This window comes from Sinocyclocheilus rhinocerous, unplaced genomic scaffold (genome assembly GCF_001515625.1).
Source record: "Sinocyclocheilus rhinocerous isolate Xijiao unplaced genomic scaffold, SAMN03320098_v1.1 scaffold1636, whole genome shotgun sequence".
NCBI lineage: Eukaryota > Metazoa > Chordata > Actinopteri > Cypriniformes > Cyprinidae > Sinocyclocheilus > Sinocyclocheilus rhinocerous.
In genome coordinates, this window is record NW_015628289.1 from 19,724 (window position 1) to 29,034 (window position 9,311).

The window sequence follows — 9,311 nt, forward strand, 5'->3', positions numbered from 1 at the left end:
CTCCTTATCCCTGACAAACTCAAGGGAGGGCTGAACAGGATTCATGTAAAACATGAACCTGGCCACATTTTTAACCTGAAAAGAAAAGCATTTCAAAATGCATGCCGCATAGCAATTTGCACAGCCATTTTACACAGGATTATTGTGATGGATCTGCCATAAGCATTAGCAAATCACAACAAAAAAATAGTCCATAGCCACAAACAGGAGCAAAGTGGTCTTCAATCGTGACAGTCTTTATTGAAGCTTGCTGAAGCAAGATAAAAGGTGATCAAGCCTCATTCGAGGTACAAAAATGATAAGTTAAAAATGTCAAGTCATATTCCATTCAAGTTCAATCACCGGTAATAGAAAGCATTCCAAGGGCATAATCGTGCTTGAGCCTCTCAGACTGACAGAGGACCAAAAAACAGCACCACTTTTCCAGGATACATTACATCACAAAACTTACTAGACAAGACATACACTGAATTTATAAGAGGTGGCCAGCACCACTAGAACAAAAAAAGGAGAAACAAAACCATACAAATTCTCAAAACAATAACAACACAAACCCTGGAATAAACATAATACATTTAACTAAATTTAGAGCCATGGATAAACTTTAGTTAATGCAAAAAGAACTCTATTAAACCAAAATCACATTGATCAGGACATCACATTTCCCCATGTCCCCTCTAATACATCAAAAGTTGGTACATTCTCACTTCCTTTAGAATTCCCATAAAAACAGTTCAACTTCCTGTTTGAACCTCTTTGTCACTAGGCTGGTCCGTTCCTGCAACACACCAGGTACCAAACATATCAAGTCATCTTAATCAAAAATTTAACTTTAACACTTTTAACTATGTTTTTAACATTACTGTTTAGATGGTTTTTAACTGGTTTTAATGTTTTAACCTTAAGCCAAATAACTAAGCCCGTGCACTGACTCAGTACAATGACAAATAAAGATATTAAAACAAACCATTATAGTAAAGTCTTTTCATTTATTGATCAATGCAAAGATGAAAATATAAGAATCATGTGTGGCCTAAATCCTGGCCCTCACAATCATAAAGTTTAAGTTAACACAGAATGTTACAGTAGTTCTCACCTCCTGTTTGAAATTTTCATTGTGCAGGTCTATATCCAGGTGGTTGGTGAAGCTCTTCAGCAGTGGGTAGTCCAGCGAATGCTTTCTATGCAGCCCCTTCTCTGCCATGAGCTTCTTTGACCGGCCACTCAACTGCACATCTCTCACTGCAATGGGGAAAACATGATTTGCTATAATAATGCATATTTGTGCTTGATGTGACTAACAATACACAACAACTGCATCAGTGAAGTTGTACAACTTTATTTCTCACCATTGGAATGCCTCGCCACTGCGGACCTCATCAGACTGCACACCTTCACTGGTCTCAGCCACACGTGGCTGTGGGGATGTGCTGGTGGCAGGCTGGTCAGTGTGTGGCAGCTCTTGAACATCAGTCACCACCATGTGGTGACGCTGCAGTTCCTCAACCCACCTTTTAAGAATGAATAATACAAAAAAAGGAGAAACAAAACCATACAAATTCTCAAAACAATAACAACACAAACCCTGGAATAAACATAATACATTTAACTAAATTTAGAGCCATGGATAAACTTTAGTTAATGCAAAAAGAACTCCATTAAATCAAAATCACATTGATCAGGACATCACATTTTCCCATGTCCCCTCTTATACATCAAAAGTTGGTACATTCTCACTTCCTTTAGAATTCCCATAAAAACAGTTCAACTTCCTGTTTAAACCTCTTTGTCACTAGGCTGGTCCGTTCCTGCAACACACCAGGTACCAAACATATCAAGTCATCTTAATCAAAAATTTAACTTTAACACTTTTAACTATGTTTTTAACATTACGGTTTAGATGGTTTTTAACTGGTTTTAATGTTTTAACCTTAAGCCAAATAACTAAGCCCGTGCACTGACTCAGTACAATGACAAATAAAGATATTAAAACAAACCATTATAGTAAATTCTTTTCATTTATTGATCAATGCAAAGATGAAAATATAAGAATGGGCCTAAATCCTGGCCCTCACAGTGACCTCTTGGATGAGTCGTCGCTGTGCTCTTGGGGTAATTTTGGTCGGCCGGCCACTCCTGGGAAGGTTCTCCACTGTTCCATGTTTTTGCCATTTGTGAATAATGGCTCTCACTGTGGTTCGCTGGAGTCCCAAAGCAAGATAAAAGGTGATCAAGCCTCATTCGAGGTACAAAAATGATAAGTTAAAAATGTCAAGTCATATTCCATTCAAGTTCAATCACCGGTAATAGAAAGCATTCCAAGGGCATAATCGTGCTTGAGCCTCTCAGACTGACAGAGGACCAAAAAACAGCACCACTTTTCCAGGATACATTACATCACAAAACTTACTAGACAAGACATACACTGAATTTATAAGAGGTGGCCAGCACCACTAGAACAAAAAAAGGAGAAACAAAACCATACAAATTCTCAAAACAATAACAACACAAACCCTGGAATAAACATAATACATTTAACTAAATTTAGAGCCATGGATAAACTTTAGTTAATGCAAAAAGAACTCTATTAAACCAAAATCACATTGATCAGGACATCACATTTCCCCATGTCCCCTCTAATACATCAAAAGTTGGTACATTCTCACTTCCTTTAGAATTCCCATAAAAACAGTTCAACTTCCTGTTTGAACCTCTTTGTCACTAGGCTGGTCCGTTCCTGCAACACACCAGGTACCAAACATATCAAGTCATCTTAATCAAAAATTTAACTTTAACACTTTTAACTATGTTTTTAACATTACTGTTTAGATGGTTTTTAACTGGTTTTAATGTTTTAACCTTAAGCCAAATAACTAAGCCCGTGCACTGACTCAGTACAATGACAAATAAAGATATTAAAACAAACCATTATAGTAAAGTCTTTTCATTTATTGATCAATGCAAAGATGAAAATATAAGAATCATGTGTGGCCTAAATCCTGGCCCTCACAATCATAAAGTTTAAGTTAACACAGAATGTTACAGTAGTATTTTATTTTTTTTATGACAAAATTCATCAGTAAAACCCCCTTGTGACTTTTTCGACCATGGTTTCGATTTACACTGTGTTTTTGCTGAGTACTGTAGCCAATCACAGGAATGTCTGTTAAGTGCACACTCGGGGATGCTCTCATTCTTACCAACAGTGTAAATACAATGTAAATAAGAGACTCATTATTTAGTGTAGGAAGCATCTGGTGATGATGGGAGTTTGTGTGAGTGCAGAGCTTATGCTGAAACAAAAGTGAGTGGCAGCTTCAGTGATTAGAAATGCCACACTCTTTGCTTGATGTCTTAATTACTTAATGCATGCTTGAATAAATCTGTCACGTAAACAAGTCTTTAAGACACCCACAGCGCAAGTAATCATATTTCCACAATGAATTTGAGTTGAAACATAATAATTATATCATTTGAGTCAAAGTGACTCAAAATGAACTGCTCAACCTGCCATTCAATGGGCAATTCAAACGTCTGAATAAATGTTTTTGTTTGAATGTTGATTAATATTTATGAATATATGAAAATAAATAGTAACTATATTTAATAGTTTGGATTCTGCTGTTCATTTTTACCTTTAATAGTAATGTATCAAGTAGGTTTGTCACTAACGATTATTTTGGTAATCAAGTAATCTGTCGATTTTTCTGACGATTAATCAAGTAATCAGATATTTTTGTGGTAATAAAAATAGACCTAAGTGAACAATAGACTTTAAAATGACTTAAAATACATATATAATAGCAATGAGGCAATAATAATGGGTTCAAATAAAATATAAAAAGCAATGTAATAAAACAATATAATCATTACTTACGTACATTATGTATTATATCAAATGCCTGCAGAGGGAGCCAAATGCCTGACGATTGTTTTTACACTTTACAGCGCAAACTAATCCTTGTTTAATATTGACTAAACATTTACTTCAAATGTCCACTTAATCTTTAATATTTAGCCACTTCTTTATGACAGAAACTTTTAATGAAGTAGCGATGAACAGTTGTTATATTTAGAAATATAATGATGTATACTGCTGTGTTGGCATAGGTTTATAAATGATTTACCTTATAAATCTGATAGAATGATGCACATTGTTCCCAGATGAACGTTATAAGCAACTCAGACTCACAGCGTATGCAAAGATGGAGTTTGAGACAGTCCACTCATATAAATGATGACTGTTTGTGTGGAGCAGCATTTACTGTGAACGGAGACGCTCCGAGATGAGCGTAACCAGGGGTATAGCTACGTGGTGGTCATGATTGAAGCTTGGCCACCGCTCCGGCCAACCCTTTTTTTGACAGGGTTTTCTCTGTTCAAATAACTGACACTGGCACACTCCAACTGAACTAAGTTGTCACTTCACCTCATAATATGGAACAAATAAGCTCAGATGGATATAAATGGACATGGCAACACTGCAAGCGCACACTTGGCGAAGCAGCTTTACGAGCATAAACAAATAATGTTTCTGCAGTTCAGATTTTTTTTTTTTTTTTTTTGGAAATGAAAGGGATTTCTATATGTTATTTTTCCATTCAATAGCCTAATAAAGCGATCAGACTTCCACACATAATAATACAAACGTAGCGGGATATTTGTGTCTATGTTTAGCTGTGCAATGTCGACTTTTGTAATCGGCCGTAATACCTCGCGATGAACTTAGGTGAGTGACAGCTTTTTCATGATTATAAAGAGAGTTTGCAATAGTGATATTGATTTTATACAGCCCTAGTATAAGTAAGTGGGTTTTCTGTATAGTTTACAGCATTAGTTGAAAGAGATTTTTTTCTTTCTTAGGAAAAAATAAATAAATAAAAAACCTGACATGAACCAGACATATTTCCTGATATCACATCAAATTAAGATCAGAATCTACTTTCCCTGGACAAAAAAAAAAAAAAAAAAAATCACAATATCTTTGTTTTGTTCTAGAGAAGAAAGTAAGTTATAGATGTTTTGGATCAGTACAATCTACAAACTTGCTGAAATTTGATAATGTTTAGTTTTATATACATCAAGTGCACAGTAGAAATCAAAGATGGGATATAAGTTCAAGCAAGTCAAAGTCCATCCATAATACAAGAAAGTTAATGGCGTGGAAAAGGCAGTCATATGATACAAGGACCAGCAAGCAGTCTGAAAAACAACCAGGAAGATCAGAGATCACAGTCTGTGAACACATGATGTTCAATCTCATAATTTAGCCCTCAAGGCACAGAATATGTAACACTGCAAATGCACTGCTGTAATAAAGGAAAGCCTCAAGCCTCAACAAGAAATACATATGTTAGACAACTCTTCTTCTTTATATAATATTATTTTCAAGAGGAAAATGGTTAATTTAGGAGTTTGTCTTCCGGGTCAGAAATCGACATCGAGTCTAAGTCACACGGTGCCATGCTGAAACCCGGCTCACAGGTGTCCGTTTGCATGGCCCTGATTCTGACAGAGCAAGAGGCTTTCAGTCAATGACAGACACCTCTGACATGTTTGTGTGCGACAAGCATTTATTAGGTGAGAGATTTATGGAGAAGTTTTGCTACAAGATGTGCTACCAAATATAAAATTCTTACAAATCATTTATACGGCTGAGTGCATTTAACTTTTGTGTATTACAAAACAAAAGGAAATATATTTAGCATAATGTAATTGAACAATAACCACCCTCAATTCTCATTTTAAATTAATAATAATGAGGAAAAATGTGTCCTGACAGGATGATTATAATTACTGTAATAAATGCCGTACATTTTACCACGTTTTAAGGTGCCTGTATTTTTTGAACACTAATTTATGCATCATGTAAGTATTTGTATTTCTTTAAGTAGTGCAAATTTTAATAAAAAATAAAATAAAATAAAGAAAGAATGTGTCCAGACAGGATGATTATCATTACTGAAATAAATGCACTTCATTTTTGAAAATCAAAGTCCATTCAGAACAATTGCTGAATCTGAATGTTTACTGAATTAATATTTGACTCACTTGCTGACAGGATGTTTATGTGAAAATGAGTAGGTGACAATATACATTAAAACAAGAGATTTATTGTTAAAATATGCTGTAAAAATAAATAAATAAATAAAAAATAGAACAATTCACTGACATGTAAAACATGTATAAAAACACATGGTCCAATATTAGTTATTTCAGCATTTCTTTCTTAGAAAGTGTCTGTTTATAATGTGAAATCAAATCAACACTGATTTTTTTTTTTTTTTTTTTCCTGGCGAAAACTGTAGCTTTAGAAGTCAATATATATGAGAGTGTGTTCAACAAACACAGCAGGGACAAAAAAAAGTTCAAACGATTGCCATTTGCTATGGTGGTACAGGCAACTGAATGATCTGAATGACTTTACTGATTTAATATTTTGTATGATGTGCCAATAAAAACCTATGATTAAACAACATACTGATGATCAACCAATGATCAAGCAACATCTTGTTTAAAATTCAACAAAATTGCTCCTCTGCAGTTTAGATTTTAGAAAACACTGTTGCAATACCTAGACACTCCAGAAGAGGGAAGCAACTCAATACAAATCACTCCGATTCAACAAACGTGGTGATATTTGCACCTTTCCAAAACAGGGACTGTCAGAAAGAGAGACAGAGGAATAGAGGAACAGGACAGAATTTCTCAATCACCAACTGAAAACAGTACACTGATATTATACTAAGGGCGTTATGTCACATTTTGCCAAGCATTGTCACATATTCATGCATTTTTGTCAAGTTCCTGCTCTTATTGTATACATTTACTTTTCCATCAAAAACACACACACAAAAAAATATCTATATCTATATATCTATATATATATACAGTATATGCAAACAAATGTATCCCAACTCATGATAAATACCTGCCGACGTAAACACTTAATTCTGGTTTCTTTAAATTAAATAAAAATCAATTTTAAATTAAATTTTAGACTAAATCAAATGAACAAATAAATAAGTTAGCTACAGTGTTGGTTACAGTGGGTATAGAAAATAATCATCACCCCTCCTCCCGTTAAAATAATCACATTTTGTTGCTTTGAAGCCTGAAATGAAGACGGACAGTTTTTGTTTTATCCAGCTGTATTTACTATAACATCCAAGTAAAAGGTAAAACACCAACATTTCAGAAAAAAGTAAAAATAAATAAATGAACAGAATCACTGAGTTGGAAAAAGGATCAGCCACTTGTGTCAGTATTTTGTTGAATCACCTTTTGCTTTAATTACATTCTTTAGTCTGTTGGGCTATGTCTCTGTCTCTACTAACTTTGCACATCTAGACTTTGCGATATTTGCACACTCTTCTTTGCAGAACTGCTCAAGTTCAGTTCAATCTGATGTTGAGCGTTTGTGGACTGCAGTCTTCAAGTCATTCCACAGATTTTCAGTGGGGTTTCAGTCTGGGCTCTGACAGGCCATGCAAGGACATTCAGCTTTTTCTCCTTCAATCACTGTGTGCTCAGTTCTGCCGTGTGCATCAACAGCCAATCAATGGCTTTGCTATGACTGAGTTCTGCGCTTTCTGTATATAATTAATTCCCAATTTGAAAATCCTTTTTCATCCTACTAAGATAACCAACGTGAAGTCTTGATTTTCTAATACATAAAAAGCAATATTTTTTAAAGTGTTCTATTAATCAACATTAATAATCATTATTACAACATTAAGGACAATAATGAACAATAATTACTTTTGATTATATCCATACCTTGTAATCAGTTCCTGTTTTGTTTGGTTTTATTAGTATTATTATTATTAGCCTATAGATTTTATATACCTCATGTAGGCTATTTAGTAATCTCATATATTCATGCAATTGTTATTTAATTTTATTTAACACTAAATTTAATTTAACACTGTGTGAATAAATATTATTTATGTGTTATTTAGTATTCTGATTGACAGAATGATTGATTGATTTATTGATTAAATTAATTTAAGTATTTGCAATAAGAGACAACACAGATTTAACAGGGCTTGACGCTTACCTTTTTACCAAGGAGCACATGTGCTCCTAAGTTGAAAAATTTAAGAGGACATTAAAAAAATTTAGGGGCGCAATGCAAATTTTTCAAATTTTGTGTTTTAGCTCAATAAGGGGATATATAGAGAAATGTACAAACACAATTATTTAATTTATCAGAATACAGAAAGTACACACGTTTTTAAAATAATTTTGCTTCAGACTATTTAATAGGCTATTTATGTAATTATTTATAGTCCTATTCAATTTTATGTAGATTAGATATGTGACAGTAGGCATGGGCCAATTACCGGTTTCAAGGTATACCGCGATGTGAAAATGTCATGTTTCAAAACCGCTAATATTTTCCGTTATACCGTTCCTGCGGTATGCGCTGTTTTTCATGTCTCCTCAAAGACTGAAAGTGTAGGAATCCCTGAGGTTGAGTGCAGTGTAGAGAGTAACATGACCCCTCCTCCTCCTGTTGGTGTGAGCCAGCGGTCAGTCACGTGTGTGTAGGACGGCCGAAGGAGCTTCCTCTGGAACTTACACGATCGGCAACCGGCCGTTTATTGTTTTATTGCAGCTGATCTCTGTTCTGGACTTGCACAAACTGCGTTGCAATGCATATCATTTTCCAAATGTCGTCTATGTGAAAATATGAAGTCTGTAAACGCCCGTTAACACAGGCCAGACGCTGAAGACAGACGCACAGAGAAAAATACTGTAGCAGGCACATCACTATATCTATTGGAAGAAAATCCTCAATATTGATTTGGGGGTTTATATGAATGTGATTCTGAGGGGAACTGACTGTCCTCAGAAACGTTTAGATGGTATTTTCTTTTCATCTTGTATAATTCACATTAAAGCAGTGTTTCAGCGCAGCTCTGCTTTGTTTACTGCGATAACCAAGGAAACGTCAGAGAGTGAATCTGCGTCCCATTCAGAGCTTCTGCTGTTTGCTTCGTTCAGGCATGTAGTATAATTTCACAAAAAGAAGAAAAGTAAAGACTGACATCTTTATTTTACCTAAATCTGTAAAATAAAGATGTCAGTCTATATTTTTCTTCTTTTTAGGGCACCAGTAGCTCTAGCAGCAAATCAACCATCCACATCAAAAGCTGCAGGACAGCCCACATTTCAGAAACAAATCAAAGAAAAAATAAACAAATACTACTGTTCCAAATATTCTGTATGTTGATCAAAATATATTGTGTTCAGTGTTTTTTTTTTTTTTTTTTTTTTGCATCTTAAAATAAATATTTCTGAGTTAT

General features: G+C 34.6%; 1 protein-coding gene and 1 long non-coding RNA gene across 2 annotated transcripts in view; both read right to left on the reverse strand.

Moving 5' to 3' along the window:
- LOC107737273 (ral GTPase-activating protein subunit alpha-2-like) overlaps positions 1 to 9,311 on the reverse strand; it is a gene marked incomplete at its 3' end in the record, with an annotated part of 98,327 nt that overhangs the window by 18,270 nt on the left and 70,746 nt on the right. The window lies entirely within an intron of this gene.
- LOC107737265 (uncharacterized) lies at positions 2 to 1,507 on the reverse strand. Its single transcript, XR_001639780.1, has 4 exons — positions 1,399 to 1,507; positions 1,350 to 1,360; positions 1,097 to 1,242; positions 2 to 75 (listed from the first exon to the last, which is right to left on the reverse strand). It is a non-coding gene; the product is annotated as an uncharacterized LOC107737265 (long non-coding RNA).